Genomic DNA, 20,036 nt, shown 5'->3' with positions numbered 1-20,036 from the left:
ACAGGCACCAGGACTCCATAGGATGGAACTTAGGCAGTTAAAGTAGAAAATAGTGCTATAGTTGTGTATTGGTCCCTGTTTCAGCCTAGTATCCTGAACTGACCATCATGTGGAGAGAACAATACATTGCAAGATTGCGTCTCCTATGCCAGCTGGGAGTTGTGATCCAAAATATCTTTTCCATGTTCTGGCAGAAAGAAATGTGTTAGTCATCTGTTAAGGTCAAAAGGCCAAAGAATGAAGGAAGCAGCAGAAGGCCTGTCCCATTTCCTACAAAGAAATGACCAGATATATCAAAAGGCAAAGGAGACATTGCCTGTATCTTTTCTTAACAGTGTGCTGGTGATCTGGATTAATTGTGGGAAGAAAATAATATAAAATAACACAGAGAGATATTATGTTTCAAAATGTGACCCAAACTTCAAAATATGTCCCATCTGTCTAGATTACAGTAGACAGGCAGGAGGCTTATTTATTCAATGAGGGGGCTCCCCGAAGAGGCTGCATTGAACACAAGGGCTGGAAGGAAGGAGTTCCTGTTGGCGCCATCTGAGAATAATAGTGGAGCCACTTCCTGCTTGGCTTCGCTAAGGAGATCCAGATGTGTTCTTTGAATAGAAGCAGCAGGCAGCTTGCTGTAAACAACTCCAAGCCTTCATTGAAAAAGCATGATTTGCCAATGCAGTAGCCTGACTCGAAGGTTTTAGCGAAGCCCAGGCTTCAAGAAACCGTCCTCTGAGCAACCAAAGAAGCCAATCTGGGCCCCCAGATTGCACTATGCGAGGTAAGGAGGGTGAGAGATGTTGTTACTCCAAGGATTTATTACACTAGCATGTGATGAGTCCCATTATCTCAGTTTCCTTTTGGATTGGCGCCCAGCCTTCAATTCAGTGGGGGAAATTGTGTATATTAAGGAGGATGGTTTCCATTTGGGTAGCTCTGAAGGGGAAACGCAGGCCAGGCCACCTGGGAGCAGCAGTACTAGCCTTTGTCCAGGAGATGGAGCAGGCGGATCAGTTTCTCTTACTAATCCTTGGTAGACAGAAGGGTGGACGGAGCATCCATTAAGTGCTTGCAATTTGGGGTACCATGGTCACCTTATGAACTGGCCCTGGTGAGTTGCTGAAGAGGAATTTTTTACTTCCCAGTTCTGAAAATCTGAAAAAGTTAACAATAAATATGTTTCTCTCTGTGTGCGTATACTCCTCCAAGTTGCCTGTCAGCTCATGTCAACTACATTAATAAACCCTTCTCCTGGCAGGACTGCTGACTGGCAGATTGGTGGTTCAAATCTGGGGAGAGCGGGTGAGTTCCCTCTGTCAGCTCCAGCTCCCCATGCAGGGACATGAGAAAAGCCTCCCACAGGATGGTAAAACATCAAACATCCGGGCGTCCCCTGGGCAACATCTTTGCAGATGGCCAATTCTCTCACACCAGAAGTGACTTGCAGTTTCCCAAGTCACTCCTGACATGAAAAAAATATTCATAAGGTTTTTTTAAACTTGGACGAGATTTTGCCTTTTCTTTTTTTTCCAATATCTCAGCTGCTTCTACACTGTAGAATTAGCACAGTTTGACACCACTTTAGCTGCCATGGCTCAATGCTATGGAATCCTTGGCATTGTCATTTGGTGAGGCATCAGCATTCTTAGGCAGAGATGGCTAAAAACTTTGTAAAACTACAACTCCCGGGATTTCATAGCATTAAGCCATAGCAATTAAAGTGGTGTCAAACTGCATTACTTCAGTGTAGATGCACCTCTACAGCACCTGGTATTCACTGGCAATTTCCCATCCAAGTGCTAAAAAGGATTGACTCTGTAGCTTTCAAGATCAGATTCTGGTGCCTTTAGGGCATTTTGTAAGGAATGTACTTCTCTTCCCTTTCCCTCCTTTTCTGATGCCTACATAGGAACATGTACTGGAAAACGTATGGCTATAGAGTACTGCATAAATATATATAAAGCAAATCTCATTCCTAAGATTACTTTTTAAACATATTTTTTAAAAAAGACCACACTAAGGGAGACAAAAAAAACATTTTATTTTGAAATAAAAATAAGTGACCACTAGCATATTCAAACAGTTACATATGATACGTAGATAATTTATAATACAGAAAAACTGTTTCCAAGCTTATTGTGGTTCCCTCTCCACAGGAGCAGTAACTGACTCATACTGATGGTGGCCTGAGACCATAGAATCATGGAGTTGGAAGAAATCCCATCCCATCCAATAGTCTACCAGGCAGGAATGCACAAAGAATCCTGACAGATAGCCATTTAACCTCTGTTCAAAAATCTTTAAAGAAGGAGACTCTGCTACACTCCAAGGCAGCATATTCCGCTTTCAAATAGCTCTTACTTTCACTGAGTTCTTCCTACTGTTTAGGTGGAATCTCTTTTCCTGCAATTTGATTCCACTGCACCATTGTGTCCCCGTCTCCAAAGCAGCAGAAAACAAGTCAGACCCCTCCTCAATGTGACATCTTTTCAAAAATTTAAACATTGGCTATCATGTCCCCTCTCATCCTTCTTTTCTCCAAGCTAAGTATACCCAGTTTCTTAAGCTGTTCTTCATAGGGCTTGGCTTCCAAACCTTTTACCATTTTGGTTGCCCTCCTCTGGACAAATTCCAGCTAGTTGAAATCCTTCTTGAATTGTGGTTCTCAGAACAGTATTCCAGTTGAGACAGTTTTCTCGGTGAGGTCTGACCAAAGCAGAATAGAGTGATGCTGTTATTTCCTTTGATCTTCTCCAACTGATGCAGCCTAGAATCACATTGACTTTTTAAGCGTCCGCATCACACTATTGACTCATGTTCATATCGTGTTCTACTAAAACTTCTAGTTCCCTTTCACATAGACTGTTGCCAAGCCAGGTGTCACCTGTCCTATATCTGTGCATTTCATTTTTTTGGTCTAAGTGTTGCACCTAAAATTTTTCCTTGTTGAAATGGTCACACGCCTCAATTTCCTCTGCCTTGCTCTTTTCCTTTCTTCCTTTGTGTCTTTTCAACTTCACTCTCCCCATAAGCTGTGGTCAATTTATGGCAGAGTTTTTCAGAAGATAGTTCTGAATCCAAAGACTCACATTTCCCTTTGTATTCCCCGTGTGTCTGTGATGTTATTCTGACCTATATTATGTATGTTCGAATGGTGACCTTATACAGCACACTCAGATATCATACTTATCGTATTTTTATTATGGGAGAAGATAGCTCTCCCATGTAGTTTTATGCTGTGTTTCTTTATTTAGACAAATTTAAAGATGACATTATTTCCATCTGTAACAGGTCCACTGTGTTTTAAGCTGTAAGTTTGGCTCCTCATCAAGGGCATTAGTCATGTAAAGATTTTTCTGCTGGAATAAATGACTTTTCCAGTAATCTGTCAGAAGAGAGTTCTTGCCACAGAGTAGGTAATGGCTTAGTGTTAAGCAACAACAGCTGGGTTCCAGAGAGAGATAAAAAATCTAGTTTTTTTCTTCTACTCTTTTTGGTATTTTTTCACAAGCACGTCCCAACAAGTTTGATGAGACCTACTTCCAAGGAAGTGTGTTGAAAACTGCATCTTTGGCAGTCAACAACACCTCATTACTATAGTACTGGTGCCTGCTCATTGCTCATAGCCGCTTGTGCTCCTTCTATTTTTATCAGCTTTATACTTATTTTTGCAATGCTTTTGATACAAAATAAATAAATTGCATCAGGATTCATGGAAAATATAGCCTTCTGTACCAGATACTTAAGATCAGCTAGAAGTCATTGGGGTCAGAATTACCATCAAACCACATGGAGGAGGTACTTTGAGTCACATATTCCAGAAAGGGAACCATTTCCTCCACCCGTCTCTGTATGTTTTTAAAATACTACACGGTTGTGGGGAGGGGCTCTCATCCAGAGAAGATATAGTTCTGAGTTTTCTTAAAGCTTCATGTTCTGAAAGGCTATAATTCTTTTGCCTAGCCCTTGAATACAGTGTCCCCCCATCTCTACTTGCTGGCAAGTCATAGATGAACTTTCAGAAGGATGAAGTGGAATTATAGTTCTTTTGTGTCCAAGCAGTTAGCAAACTGGAGAAGGAGCTAAGAGCAGAGGGACAGTGTTAGAAAAAGATTTAATTTGGAGTTTGGCAAGAAAAGTCTATGATGATTTACTAATCAAAACACTTTCATGTGACCTGGGTGTTTAAAGGCTTGATATACCCAGGTCACAAGAAGGTGCTTTGATTAGCCGTGGTAGCGCAGTGGGTTAAACCTTTGTGCCAGCTGGACTGCTGACCTGACAATTGCATTGCCGACCTGAAGGTTGCCAGTTCAAATTCCCAAGGCTTGTGGGGACATGAGAGAAGCCACCCAGCAGGATGGTAACACATCCAGGCGTCCCCTGGGCAACGTCTCTGTAGATGGCCAATTCTCTCACACCAGAAGCGACTTGCAGTATGTTTGCAAGTTGCTTCTGACATGATAAAAAAAAAGGTTTGATGAGGCAAAGCATAGTTGTTCTGGGATACAAACATACTTGCTATGAACATCACAAGAGTACCTCACTGCAGGAACTGAATAAACACATTTGTAATGCTGGCCAGTAGAATAGTGTTCTTGGTGCTGAAAAACCCGGATTTTCTTGTTAAATCCCTCGTGTGCATATTTGCCACCAATTGAAACTTCAAAAGTGTGAGCTAGTAATTCCACTTCTACACAGAAGATCATGTGTTCTTTCCTCACTAGCTAATCCCTGACCTATGTTAAAAGAAAAGCTAATATGTCTAGTTTAGGTATTTAAATATTTGGATTCACTTAGATTAAATGTTCACATCTTTGTTTAAAGGCAAAATCTCAAGGGTGGTGCTTCCTGGTGAGGCTTTTATAATGCAATCACCCAGCTTCATTCACAGACTTTTACAGGGGTTCAGATGTGGTTGTTTTACATTTGTAAAAGTGGGTTGATGGTTGCCCAACAATTAATGTTGTTTCCCCATCATTTCCTCTGCTTTTGTACCTCTAAAGGTCTGCTGGCAAGGTAAATGTGGAAAAGCTTTATCTTCTGACTGGTAGCCCATGGTCAGTCTGGAAACATCCAAACACTCTTTTTACATATTAGTACTGAATCATAACCTTCCACATCTTCATTTATTTGTTCATTTGCTTTGGTCTCATTTACCAGATTAATTCTTCCTAAAGTGGAAGGGACCAGCTAATTTTCTGCTGCTCTAGAGACTGGGACACAGAGCAATTGACTCAAATTGTGGAAAAATAAATTCCACCTAAATATTAGGAAGAACTTCCTGATGGTAAGAGCTGTTCAGCAGTGGAATATGCTGCTGCCTCGTAGTCTAGTGAAGTCTCCTTCTCTAGAGGTTTTTAAGAAGAAGCTAGATGGCCAACTGTCAGGGATGCTTTGACTGTGTGTTCCTATATGACAGAATGGGGGTGGACTGGACAGCCCTTGTCAACTTGTCCAACTCCATGATTCTATGATACTGTAGTTCATCTGTAAAAAAAACCTCAGTGCTGTTGTCACAAAAATCCAACGTGATATGATTGAACTTGGTTCTCTGAATACAGTTGTTTATGTAGCTGAAATAGCAACACCCATGCCCAAGAAGGAAGGTGGCACTAGATTCAGCAGTAAAACTAAGCTTGTGGGATCCTTGAGAAGCACAAAACAGACTTAAGGTGTATCTGCAATTCCATCAGAGGCGGTCCAACAATGAGGCGAATTAGGTGGTCGCCGGTGGCGCAGACCATGCGGGAGCACTGTCAAGGTGGCGGCGGCGGCAGAAGGCCCAGCTTTTTGGGCCATGCTTTTTGGGCGATGGGCCTGTGCGTGTGCTCAGGCCTTCCAATCAACCGCACGGTCGATTGGAAGGCCTGTGCACACTCACAGGCCCATCGCTGGGTGGGTGGTGGGCGAGGTGTCCTCGGATAGCGAGGGAGAGCAAGAGGGCGGCCGTGCGGACAGGTGGCTGGGCCTGCCACCACCGCTAGTATTTATCAGCAATTTGTTTGGGGGGGGAGGCGCCAAAATTCAGGAGGGGTGCCAAAATTCCAGTCGCCTACTCCCGAAAATTACCTCGGGAGGCTCTGAACTCCGTGAGTCCTGAACTCACTGGCCGAAGAATGCTGACCGACTGACCAACTGACTGAGGAGCAATGTTATATAGTCCACATTCACAGATTTGACTTTTAGGAATTTGATTACTCATAGATTGGATTACCGTATTTTCTCTATAAATTTCTAGATCCTCCAGGGTGATTCTATGGTCTGCTTCCAATGGAAGTGAACCACAGAATCATACTGGAGGACCTAAAAATTCCCAAAGAGGGTTCTCCCTAGAATTTCTTTATTTGTGATTTACACTTTCATGCCCCCATCTCCAGCAAATCTAGAGGACTGTACCCTGAAAAGGGGAATGGTTGGTTGCTGCTGTGAACAGAAGCTCTACACAACAAGATTTTCTTCTGGGATCCAATAGGTTCTACCTATCCATTAACAATCACAACTTGGAAAAATAATGTTAGACTATAACTCCCAGAAACTTTCCTAACTCAGCTAACAAATTCCTGACTGGTCTCTTCTGCCCTGCCCCAATTATCATACTATATGGCAGGCATGGGCAAAGTTGGGCTTTCCAGGTGTTTTGGACTTCAATTCCCACCATTCCTAACAGCCTCAGGCTCTTCCTTTCCCCCCTCAACTGCTTAAGCGCTGAGGAGGAAAAGGGAAGGGGCCTGAGACTGTTAGTGTTGTCGACCGCGTTTGGGGGATCGGGCCCCTTAAGGAGGGAGCCGACCCGGTCCTGAGGGAACGGACCTTGGCGAAGCCAAAAGAAGAATATAAGCCGCAATACAACCTGAAGCCTGAAATGAAGAAGGTCCGCCAAGTTGAAGGAAAATCCGCCAAGGAGTTTTTATTTAGCAATTTCAGCTGAAAAGGACGCTAATAGCGATCATTCAATCTACTAGCGTACATATGTTTCAAATAAAGCCATATTTATACAATGTTTCGGTCTGACAGCCCTTTGAATCTCCCGCCCCGCTTCCCTGCCCATCTGATCGCGGATAGGCTGAGAGGTTGAACGAGGCGGGCTTTCGTTTCCCGCCTTGCTCTGCTGGCCCAATGGGGAGCCGCTTTTTGTCCCCTCTCGGGCCAATCAGAGAGGAGGAGGCGGGAGCTATTGAGACAATGGGGTGACCGGACAGGAAATATCTGATTAATTCTGGCCCAGCCGATTTCTAAAGGAATTAATGACACCCATCAAGGATGTCCGGGGTCCTGTCACGTTCACAGATTTTAGATATGTCTTTGGGGTGTCAGACGGGAAGTGGTGATGGGTGGTGATGAGCCATCATTGACGGCCCCACAGGGTGCCTTCCTGCGGCGTCCTGGCCTGAGATGTGTGATGACCCATGGGCCTTGTAGTCCTGCTCAGGACATTGTAATTCCTGATGAAGATGAAAACTTGGGTTTTTTACCTTCCCAGTCTGAACTGGATTCCTCTCAGCCAGATCTTTCCCAGGCAGATCTGGGAACCTTGCACCTGCAAGAAAGTTGTCTCCCAGAAGTATGTCAAACAAGCCCAGAGCCTACTTCTCCCGTGTTCTTGCGGCGGGAGTTTTGTAAACAACAGAGAAGTTTGGAATCAGCTTCGCGCAGGAGTGCGAGGATTGCAGCTAAGAATGTGGCCAATTAAGACTGCTTCTCGTGAGAATCTTTGGGGAGTCTCACATCTGGTCTCAGAGTTTAGCTTTCGGTTCTGATTCCCAGAGAACTGCTTCGGCGGGAAAGTTAGACTCTATTTAGGTGTTTTACCCGCGTAGTAACTTCGCGGAGTCAATTCGTCAGCCTACGGAGCGGGTCGTGTCTGGACAGCGCGCTCCGATTCAAGCCTCGCTCTCGCTCAAGCCTTGCCTTGCTATCCAGCCTTCGCCTTGCTTCCCAGCCTTTGTTTACCTACGGACTTTGCCTTGTTTCCCAGGACCAATCCTTGCCTTGTACCACGGATTTTACCAAGTTATCCCACGGACCTTGTTCTTGTTCCTAGTTACCTTGTTCCACGTTCAAGCCTTGTTTCAAGTATCAAGTTATTTCCTAGCCTCGCTCAAGTTTCATGGACTAAAGGACCTTGTCATCTCCCCTCACTTTGCTTGGCAAAGTGAGTGTTTCGGTTATTGGATTACAACTTTGGACCTTAATATTTCTTATTGGACATTGCTTTTTTGGACTAATTCTGACCTTTCCTGAAAGGTCTAATTCTGGACTATTTTCTACACTTGTTTTTATTAACTTTATATATTCCTTCAATAAAGATATTAGATAGATTCTGGCCTCTGTGTATGGTTATTGGTGCTCTGCAGCCTGGGTCTTGACAGTTTGACTCCGCCACCCTAAGCACCAATTAACCTCGGCCAGAATGTCTACCGGAGTCGTACCTGGGCCGAGCGGCCAGCCGATTACCTACACCATCGACAAGGAGGAGGTGGACCGAATCCGTGATAAGCTCAATGCACAGGATGGAGAAATAAGGGGTTTGAAGGAACGCGGAATTCGTCTTCCGGCCATGGCGTTGCCAACCAAGTTTACTGGAGAAGCTTCTAAGGTTCATGTCTTCCGTCGCCAATGTCAAGCTTATCTAGAGGCCCGTGCTGCCGAGTTTCCCCAAGAAGACATCAAAGTGGCATGGGTTTACAGTCTTCTAGACGGGCCAGCGGCCAGCTGGGCGACGGCACTGTACGACCAAGCCTCTCCACACCTAAGATCAGCGCAACGCTTCTTGGACCACCTCAAGGAGACTTGGGGAATCGAGGACAATTTGGAGGCAGCCGGTCACAAACTCCGTCGCCTTTTCCAAGGAGACAGACCTATGTCTCAGTATATAGCCGAGTTCCGAGTGCTGGCCCACAACACCGGCTGGAACGATGTAGCCCTCAGGGGACAATTCCGGGAGGGTCTCAACATTGAAATGCTGGAAGAAATCTCCAAGGTGGATCCTCCCCAGACCCTCGAGGCACTCATTGATCAATGTTTACGGGCTGAAGTCATGATTGCCAACAGGAAACAGTGGGTTCGAGGCCAGGGCGGTAGAGCCGGGGCAAAACCCCCCGCTCCCGCCAGCGTTCAGCCACGTCCGGTCTGGAGACCCCCACCGCCAACCCCATACCCCAGAGGGAGCGAGGAGGTGCCGATGCAGTTGGGCAATGTGCGTCCCAGACTAGATGCCGCCGAGAAGGCCCGTCGTCAACGCTTAAACCTCTGCTGGTACTGCGGGAACGGGGGCCACTTCGCCAGAGAGTGCCCAGCCAAAGGGAAGCCTGCCGCCCGTCTTGCGGCGGCGTCCTCCACGGAGACGAAGACGTCTGAGCCGACTGGCACACAGCCGGCGGGGGAAGCCAACGACCGGGTGTAGAGAGGCTCGCCAACCCGGTCAAAAAATCCATCCAAGAGCCGCCAACCGGGGTCCTGTTCCTTCTCGTGGTCACATTATGGTCAGCAAAAAGGGGACCCGTCATGATCCACGCCATGATAGACTCTGGAGCTACCAACAATTTCATCGATAGAGAGTATGCCGACTCTCTGGGATTACAATATCATGATTTCAAGAATGCCCGTGTGGTGCAAGCCATAGACGGCCGCCCCCTCAAGACGGGCCCCGTAAGTCAGTGGTCGGAACCCACCAGGATGTGGATAAGGGAACATATGGAAGAGATTTCCTTCTTTGTTACCGAGGTTCCCCATTTCCCTGTGATTTTGGGAATTCCATGGCTGACTCTCCACGACCCTAACATCTCCTGGTCCAACAGAGAACTGCAGTTTGCTTCACCGTACTGCCAAAACCATTGCCTCGTAGCCAAGGTATGCCACGCCACAGACACCGAGCCCATCATCACCTTGCCAAAGAAGTACTCCGAGTATTGGGATGTATTCAATGAGAAAGAAGCCGAAAAATTACCCCCACATAGACCTTATGACTGTGCCATTGACTTGGTGGAGGGGGCCCCGATCCCGCGAGGGCATCTCTACTCCCTGACTGAACCAGAGCAAGAAGCTCTCAGGGAATTCCTAGAGACAAACCTTCGCAAGGGATTCATCAGACCCTCTCAATCCCCAGCCGCCTCCCCAGTGATGTTTGTGAAGAAGAAGTCAGGGGAACTACGCTTGGTGGTGGACTACAGAGCATTGAACAATATCACCAAGCGGAACAGCTATCCCCTGCCCTTAATCTCGGATCTACTGGATCGGCTTCGAGGAGCCAAGGTTTACACCAAGCTGGATCTTCGGGGGGCTTACAACTTAGTTCGCATCAGGGAAGGGGACGAGTGGAAGACCGCCTTCCAGACCAAATTCGGATTATTCGAGTCCCGAGTTATGAATTTCGGTTTATGCGGAGCCCCCGCAACGTTCCAGCATTTTGTCAACGACATTTTTCAGGACTATCTAGACAGGTTCTTGATAATCTACCTGGACGATTTTTTGGTGTTTTCTAGATCACAATCAGAACATGAGAACCACGTCAAAATGGTGTTACAACGATTGCGGGATCATGGACTTTATGCCAAGCTGGAAAAATGCGCCTTTGATCTACAAGAGGTAGATTTCCTTGGTTACCGCATCTCGCCTCTAGGGCTTTCCATGGATCCAGCCAAGGTTTCAGCAGTATTGGAATGGCGGGCGCCAACTAACAAGAAAGAGGTGCAGCGTTTCTTGGGGTTCGCGAACTATTACCGCAAGTTCATTCCAGATTTTGCCCGCTGGTCCGACCCCATCACTAGCTGCATCCGTGGAAAGCAGCCTTTCCGCTGGACTGATCAAGCAGAGAAAGGGTTCCAGCAACTAAAGAAACTATTCACCTCCCAGCCAATTCTACAGCACCCAAATCCTGGAACCCCTTTTGTGGTGCAGGCGGACGCCTCTGATGTGGCAATTGGGGCTGTACTCTTACAACCGGTGGGAGATCACCTCCATCCCTGTGCCTTTTATTCTCGTCAACTAACCACACCAGAGAGGAATTACACCATTTGGGAAAAAGAACTACTGGCCATAAAGGCAGCCTTTGAAACTTGGAGACATTGGCTAGAAGGGGCCAAATTTCCCATTGAAGTCCACACTGATCATCGTAATCTAGAACATCTAAGAACTGCCCGCAAACTAAATCAGAGGCAGCAACGTTGGGCTTTATTCTTTGAACGCTTCAACTTCCAGATCCATTATGTGACCCCAGCCCAAACCAAGCAAGCAGACGCCCTGTCACGTAAACCGGAATACGCTGCAGGACGCAAGGAGACCTTTGAATCCCAACTGCTACAACCCGAGAACTTTGCCACGCTCACGGTGGGGAACACCAAATCCATTCCCATTGGTTCAACTTCCCCTACTCCAGGACCCATCTGTGCTCAAGAAATCAGGGCTAGTCAGCAAGCAGATGCCTGGGCGCAGGACCAACTTCGCCAAGGTCTGCACTTTCCCTTTTCGCTTAAAGATGGGCTGCTCTGCTATAGAAATCATGTTTATATCCCACCCGGACCGGGCAGGGAAAAAGCGCTTCGTCTGTGTCATGACTGCAAACCAGCAGGACACTTCGGACTATTTAAAACTATGCATTTGATCCTAAGGGATTTTTGGTGGCCCAAGATCCGCAAGGATGTGGAAAAATATGTCAACACCTGCCCAGTATGCCAGCGCTCCAAGATACGAAGGGAGAAGCCCTCAGGGCTTTTACACCCCCTTCCTACCCCATCTCGCCCATGGGAAATAATTTCCGCGGATTTCATCACTGACCTACCACCTTCCTGTGGATTCACCACGATCTTGGTGGTGGTGGACCTTTTCACCAAGTTAGCCCATTTCATTCCCTGTGAAGGCCTCCCCACGGCCAAAGAAACTGCGGATCTATTTCTTCAACATGTTTTCAGACTACATGGATTGCCCAAGAGTTTAGTCACAGACCGTGGATCTCAATTCACCTCTCGTTTTTGGAAGGCACTACAAAAACTATTGGGCATAGACTCTCGCTTATCTTCAGCTCATCATCCCCAAACAGATGGGCAAACGGAGCGCACCAATGCCACTTTGGAGCAGTATCTTCGCTGTTATGTAAACTACCAACAGGACAATTGGGCTTCTCTGTTACCACTGTCTGAGTTTGCCTACAACAATGGAGTTCAAGCTTCTACAAAAGAAACGCCGTTCTTTGCAAACTACGGCTTCCATCCACGTTTCTTCCCCCCTGTCATTGAAACTTCAGAAGTTCCCGCAGCAGAGGATTGGCTGCAGGAACTCACAGCGGTGCAACAACTTTTGCTCCAGCAACTGGACCAAGCCAAGGAGGACTATAAACGCCACGCTGACAAACATCGCCAGCCGGGCCCCGAAATCAAGGTAGGAGATCGGGTTTTTCTGTCCACTCGCTTCCTGCCCTCCCACCGCCCTTGCCGGAAGTTAGATGCCCGTTTCATTGGCCCCTATCCAGTGGTGGCGCAACTTAACCCCGTGACTTTCAAACTCCAACTTCCGCGTTCAATGCGCATTCACCCAGTGTTTCACCGTTCCCTGCTCCTTCCGGCGGATGGTGTGCGACCTGATACAGACCAACCGGCCCCCCCTCCTGTTTTGATGAATGGGGAGGAGGAGTTCGAGGTTGAGGACATTTTGGATTCTCGCTTTCACCGCCGCCGCCTACAATATCTCATTGACTGGGTGGGTTTTGGCCCTGAGGAACGCTCTTGGGAAGACGCCTCCACAGTCCATGCTCCTGATCTAACCCGTCGCTTTCATCAGACCTATCCCACCAAACCGCGACCTCGCGCCTCGGGGAGAGGGCCCCAGTTTGGGAGGGGCCTTGAGGAGGGGGATAGTGTGATGACCCATGGGCCTTGTAGTCCTGCTCAGGACATTGTAATTCCTGATGAAGATGAAAACTTGGGTTTTTTACCTTCCCAGTCTGAACTGGATTCCTCTCAGCCAGATCTTTCCCAGGCAGATCTGGGAACCTTGCACCTGCAAGAAAGTTGTCTCCCAGAAGTATGTCAAACAAGCCCAGAGCCTACTTCTCCCGTGTTCTTGCGGCGGGAGTTTTGTAAACAACAGAGAAGTTTGGAATCAGCTTCGCGCAGGAGTGCGAGGATTGCAGCTAAGAATGTGGCCAATTAAGACTGCTTCTCGTGAGAATCTTTGGGGAGTCTCACATCTGGTCTCAGAGTTTAGCTTTCGGTTCTGATTCCCAGAGAACTGCTTCGGCGGGAAAGTTAGACTCTATTTAGGTGTTTTACCTGCGTAGTAACTTCGCGGAGTCAATTCGTCAGCCTACGGAGCGGGTCGTGTCTGGACAGCGCGCTCCGATTCAAGCCTCGCTCTCGCTCAAGCCTTGCCTTGCTATCCAGCCTTCGCCTTGCTTCCCAGCCTTTGTTTACCTACGGACTTTGCCTTGTTTCCCAGGACCAATCCTTGCCTTGTACCACGGATTTTACCAAGTTATCCCACGGACCTTGTTCTTGTTCCTAGTTACCTTGTTCCACGTTCAAGCCTTGTTTCAAGTATCAAGTTATTTCCTAGCCTCGCTCAAGTTTCATGGACTAAAGGACCTTGTCATCTCCCCTCACTTTGCTTGGCAAAGTGAGTGTTTCGGTTATTGGATTACAACTTTGGACCTTAATATTTCTTATTGGACATTGCTTTTTTGGACTAATTCTGACCTTTCCTGAAAGGTCTAATTCTGGACTATTTTCTACACTTGTTTTTATTAACTTTATATATTCCTTCAATAAAGATATTAGATAGATTCTGGCCTCTGTGTATGGTTATTGGTGCTCTGCAGCCTGGGTCTTGACAAGATGTGACAATGTTTGCCTTGGGGGCGAGTCACCTTTAGGAGTTTGGTGACTCGCCCTATATTGTCCATGCGATCGGAATGAGATGGGATTAAACTGTGGCAGATTATCCTTTTGTTTTTGGGAAGGGAGGTCTGAGTCATGGGGCTAGAGTTCAGGTTGGGGTCATAATATTTCCCATTTGATTTCATGATCTGACAATTATATGGGATAAAATGAAAATTAAAAATAAAGTTGGAATATAAACCCAGCTGGGAAAAACACATATTTTCCGGGGATCCCAAAGAGTATAAATACATATAGGCAGATAGGCAGCTTTCAAGAAAATAAAGGAGAATCCATAAAGGTGGGTGACATTGCATAAAGGGGAATCATGAATGATATAAACAATCGATATAAGTAATAGGAAACATTTGATAAGAACGAAGTTCACAACATCTGGGGAATCCAACATAGAAGTGGGGTTCAAGCAACATGATTTCACAATCCATGAAGTTAGCCCAACGATTTGAAATTCATACAACAGTGAGTCATATAGAATATGAAAATTCACAAATACATGAGGAGAAAGAGTTCATAAGGAATTCATAGAGATGGCATGGGAAGGGGCACATGTGGGTTGTAAGTCTTTGGAAGTATAGGATTTCATAAGTTCCAGGGGTAGGTCTGGGGAAGAGTGTTCTTCTTCTTCATAAAATCACAAAAGTATGCGTGAAACGTGGAGTGCACCCGTCCGTCACCCCCTGGCAGCTGTAGAGGGTGAGGGTCCTTGGAGAACTATGTCTCCCCCGCGAGAGAGCGATCCCCCCATCCCCAATTCACAGAAAGGGGCTAGGGAAAACCATTCCGCGAGTCGCGGGGAGAGGAAAACCCGGGATAAAGCAGCAGCTTGGCTGTCGGTCCCGTTTGACAGTCAGCTGTTGAGGTGCCGAAAACTGGACCGATTCCGGGTCTGCTGGTTGTCTTCGAGTCAGGAGCCTTAGAAAGGGTTAGGACTAAAAGAGGAGCGTTCTAGGGGTAATTTTGATAGAGATATGAGCCAATTTATATCGACCGCCATGTTAATCTATGGCAGAGAAACCTCAACCGGAGTTTTAAAAGGACGGGAGCGAGAGAAACCGCATGCAAAAGGAAGGAGTCAGAGGGAGATACAAAATAACCAGATAGAGAGTGTTACTGTTAAAATAAATGCTACTTTTATTGGGGGATTTTGTTACATAGTTCAGGGAAGGGGAAAATGAAGAAGAAAAGGTCTTTTAACAATAGTCTGCTGCGGTCCCGCTTCGTTCCTTCGGAGAGTAATCTATGGAACTCTCTGCTGCGTTTTCAAATCAATTTGAAAGCTGGGGCGACGGTTATCATTAGGAATGGTGGGAATTGAAGTCCAAAACACCTGGAAGGCCCAACCTTGCTCGTGCCGGTTATATGGTATATGATGACAAAGTATGCTGCACAGAGAGGTTTATTGTGGTGCAGGAGGAGGAGATGAAGTTTATTTTGATAGAAAACAATCTGAAGATTTTGTAGGGGGTGCTAAAAAGGGAAAATATAATTCACGTATCTATACTCCCACACCCTTGTCTTTGAAAAGATATAAATTGAGACCTGGGAAACTGATGGGGTCGATTACTGCTTTGATGACTCCAGCAGTGGTACTTGGTGTGCCAGGGGCTGAATTCCTGCACTGTTCTCTGTGTGGACCTGGTTGCTCTGGAATGTGTTGTCTCGCCAGTAAACCACTCCCCCCTCTCCATATTCTCATTCCTTCAAAAAGCAGCCTGGGGTCTGCACTTTTTCATACCCTTTTGGCTTTTGTTAGCATTTGGGACTAAAATAAAAGCAAATAGCTGGAGGTTTTTATAGATATGGCCTATATACCCTTTTGGCTGTCCTATCTGATCTGGGAAGCTATGCAATGGCAGTACTTGGATGAGAGGCTGCCAATGAATACCAGGTGCTGCAGGCTATATTTCAGAGCAAGGAACTGGCAAAGCCATCTCTAAGTATTTTTTGCTTAAGAAAACCCTATAAAATTCATGTGGTCATTATAAATCAATTGGTAGCCTGAAGGCAAATACACACAGTCGTGAATTAATGGATAGGGCTGCACATTTTGACTAAGGAAATCCGAATTTAAATGTTCACTTGGCCACAAATCTCACTTTTTGGCCTCAGGGCAGTTATTCTTTCTCAGCCTAAGCCACCTTATAGGGCTGTTGTGAGAGGAAAATGGAATAGTCGAACCATATATATCATCCCGAGTTCCATGGAGGAAGGGTAGGATAAAAATGTAACAAATCTGGTCATTTGCCTCCCACAGAGAGAAACTTGGCAGTCACTTCTTGTTGAGGTATCAGAGCCAAGCTCTGCTGTAAATCATCCCCCTCTTAGTCTTTTTCTTCTCTATGCAGAATTGGAGCTCTAATGTCAAGATTTGGAACCCTTTCTTTCCCCTGCAGCATGCAAATCCCTTTTAACAATAACACTGAGCTAAATCTAAGTTTAGTCCCCTTTCCTATAGACTTGGATGGAGAAAATGTTATCCTTTTAGTTTGTATTTAACCCCAGGCTTCTTCCTGGGTTTGATCAAAACATCCCTGTCCCCAAATAAAATAGACTCAGTAAACCTGGAAGACACATTTGGAAGTGACTTCCAGTGATGATTTTTGGCTGGCAATGTGGATATGTGACCCACCCCAGGTATGTGGGGATGAGCTGATTATTCCTGATCTAGACCCATTAAAACAAATGGGACTTATTAGTCTATTTACTTCAGCTGGCTTTAACCCAGTGCTAGATCACTGGTATTCTGGAGATCTTCTTGAAAAGAAACTGGTTTCTTTCCTGATTCAATTTTAGCATTGTTGAGGGTTTTTTTTTTAACAAAATCCTTACAGTGTGTGATTTGTCAAACTTGCAACATTGGCTTAGCACTGTTTATGCCCGGGAGCTGTGAATCACTGCGTTCTGCCTTAAATAGAAGAGAACTTGACTGGAGATTTCCACAGAGAGAGGTCGAGATGTTGCCTTATTCAGCTACAGAGTTGCTTTGGCTCATTGGCTTCCCCTGATTTTATGCTGGGTTTTAATCATTATCCCAAAGGGGCAACTTATGAAGGTCTTACATTGATATTTTCTCTGGTGACTTTTCTACATGAGCAAACTAGTCAGTGTCTGTCTGTACATAAGAATCTGTGTATATTAGTTCCATATAGCATGTAGTTGTGTTGTTAAATGCTGTCAAGTGAATTTCATCTGATGACAATGCAATGAATGAGAGACCTCAAGTCACCCTGTCATCAATTGCCCCGCTCAGGTCTTGCAGACTAAGGCAGTAGCTTCTTTGATTCTCTCCACCTGAAATGGGATCTTCCTCTTTTTCTTTTGTCTAGCATTATTGTCTTTTATAGCAAATCTTGTGTCTTCTCTCAATATGTTTCAATACGCCCAAAGTACGACAGTCTCAGTTGGGTCATCTTGGCTTCTAGGGAGAGCTCAGGCTTCATTTGTTCTAGGACTCAATTATTATTTGTCCTTTTAGTAAATGGAGTTAGATGGATGCTTTTGCTGATGATCTTTAGACATAGTTAACCCAGTGGTGCAGCGGGTTAAACCGCTGAGCTGCTGAACTTGCTGACCGAAAAGTCTGTGGTTCGAATCCAGGGAGCAGGGTGAACTCCCACCATTAGCTGCAGCTTCTGCCAATCTATCAGTTCAAAAAAGGCAAATGCGAGTAGATCAATAGGTACCACTTTGCCGGGAAGGTAACAGTGTTCCATGCAGTCATGCCGGCCACATGACCTTGGAGGTGTCTACAGACAATGCTGGCTCTTCAGCTTAGAAATGGAGATGAGCACCAACCCCCAGAGTCAGACACGACTAAACTTAATGTAATTACCAAAACAAACCATTATCTCTTTGTGTGTCTATATATATAATGAATTCCTTATACAAGATTTACACTCACCATATGATATTTTCTTTGCGTATTTGTTGAACAGCAAACAAAAGTACTGAAAACACATAGAGGTAATTTTATATAATCAGAATACATTTTTCAATATTATGATCAAATTGAGAACGTCAGCTTTCAATGTGATAAAAATGGAACACTTTCTACAAAATAACAAACACTATAAAGAAGCAACAGAAAAAGTTGCTGTGCTACTATTTATTTGTTTAAAGTGTTCTTACCCTTCTCTTCAGACAGAAAGCCTCCCAGAGCGGTTTCCTGATCAATAACTAGGAGACAGTACTCAAACTTGAAGTCTAAAAAGACACAACACAGAAGGAGAAAATGGGGAGAAGTGGAGGAAGAAAAAAGAAAACAAGAAAAGACGAGCACCAATTCTTGATGTTTTAAGATACTTGCAATGACCAGCCATGACGGAAGTGAGCTGCTCCCAAACCAAACTCCTCAGTATTTATAATATGTAGCCATTACATGAAGGCAATCAAGCACAAACTCTTTCTTAATTCTTCATATTTTATAGTGTGTTTTTGTTTTTTCCCTGAGCTTTTGAGATGAGAACTGTTAATGAATATACCAAGTAGCATACTTTTGGTTTTGCTATCAGGCAATGTAAGTCATTATGTGAGGGGGCAGAATACTTGTATAATGATATAAGTTGAACAGCGTATGAAATTTCAGAAAAATATTTTACGTGGCAAGTTGCCCTAATAGTGTAAGCACGCATACCTCTCTAAGAAAGCTATACTTCAGAATGGATAACGGAGAACTTCTATAGATAGGGCAGCATGTGTTATTAAGAACCCAGCAAGCAAAAGAGGAGTTTGTGGCACATCTCCATTATAAATGGAATTATCTGAGAGGCTGTTACAACATTGGAGTTCACCCTTAGAAATTCAGGCATTATTTTCTGAGATACTGAGAATTCTTGGTTAGAAAACTTCTTAGAGGCAGCCAGAAAAACATATTTGAAATTGCTGTGACTTTTCTGGATTGTATGGCCATTTCCAGAAGCATTCTCTCCTGATGTTTTGCCTGCACCTATGGCAGCAGGCATCCTCAGAGGTTGTGAGGTCTTTTGAAAACTAGGCAAGTGGGGTTTATATATCTGTAGAAGGTCCAGAGTGGGAGAAAGAATTCTTGTCTGTTTGAGGCAAATGTGAATGTTACAATTAATCACCTTGATTAGCATTGAAAGTTTTGCAGCTTCAAAGCCTGCCTGGGGGAAGCCTTTGTTGGGAGGTGTTAGCTGGCCCTGATTGTTTCTTGTCTGGAATTCCCCAGTTTTTTTAACAATGTTATTTATTTACTGTCTTTTTTAAAGAGTTTTTTTTAAAAAAAAAAACACTGGTAGCCAAATTTTGTTCATTTTCATGGTTTTCTCCTTTCTGTTGAAATTGTCCACAGGCTTATGGATTTCAATTGCTTCTCTATGTAGTCTGACATGGTGGTTGTTAGAGTGGTCCAGCATTTCTGGGTCCTCAGATAACATGCTGAGTCCAGGTTGGTTCATCAAGGGCTCTGCTATGGCTGACTTCTCTAGTTGAGCTAATCTGCAGTGCCTTTCATGTCCTTGATTCATGTTTGGGCACTGTCTTTGGTGGTCCGGAGGCACCACTGGCTCCCCATGGAATGAAAGGTCCTAATGATGCCGTGGCTGAATCTATGATCCTTCCATATGTCTGCATCTTGTCTGCAGTGTGTATAATGCACCTATGTTGTATAATGTAAGTATGTGACTCTAACCCCTAGGCAAAAAACTCTGCTGCTTCTGAGTAAGCAGATCCTGGAAGCATGTTCTGTATTACAGTAGATTCTCACTTATCCAACATAAACGGGCCGGCAGAATGTTGAATAAGTGAATATGTTGGATAATAAGGAGAGATTAAGAAAAAGCCTATTAAACATCAAAATAGATTATGATTTTACAAATTAAGCACCAAAACATCATGTTATACAACAAATTTGACAGAAAAAGTAGTTCAATACGCAGTAATGTTATGTTATAATTACTGTATTTATGAATTTAGCACCAAAATATCATGATATATTGAAAACATTGACTACAAAAATGGCTTGGATTATCCAGAGGCTTGGATAAGCGGGGCTTGGATAAGTGAGACTCTACTGTACTTGAAATACAGTGATGGACTCCCCCAACTGTTATGGCCAGTTAATATGCCAGTGAGGCATTCTGTTTTCTGTGGTGAAAAAAGTAAATTTCTAACATCTAAAATTAA

General features: G+C 44.9%; 1 long non-coding RNA gene across 1 annotated transcript; it reads left to right on the top strand.

The window, feature by feature from the left end:
- Window positions 1-562: 562 nt before the first annotated feature.
- On the top strand, window positions 563-20,036 carry LOC134296106 (uncharacterized). Its single transcript, XR_010002678.1, has 2 exons — window positions 563-784; window positions 18,033-20,036. It is a non-coding gene; the product is annotated as an uncharacterized LOC134296106 (long non-coding RNA).

This window comes from Anolis carolinensis, chromosome 2 (assembly GCF_035594765.1).
Source record: "Anolis carolinensis isolate JA03-04 chromosome 2, rAnoCar3.1.pri, whole genome shotgun sequence".
Lineage (NCBI taxonomy): Eukaryota > Metazoa > Chordata > Lepidosauria > Squamata > Dactyloidae > Anolis > Anolis carolinensis.
This window is presented reverse-complemented; position numbering and strand designations above follow the sequence as displayed.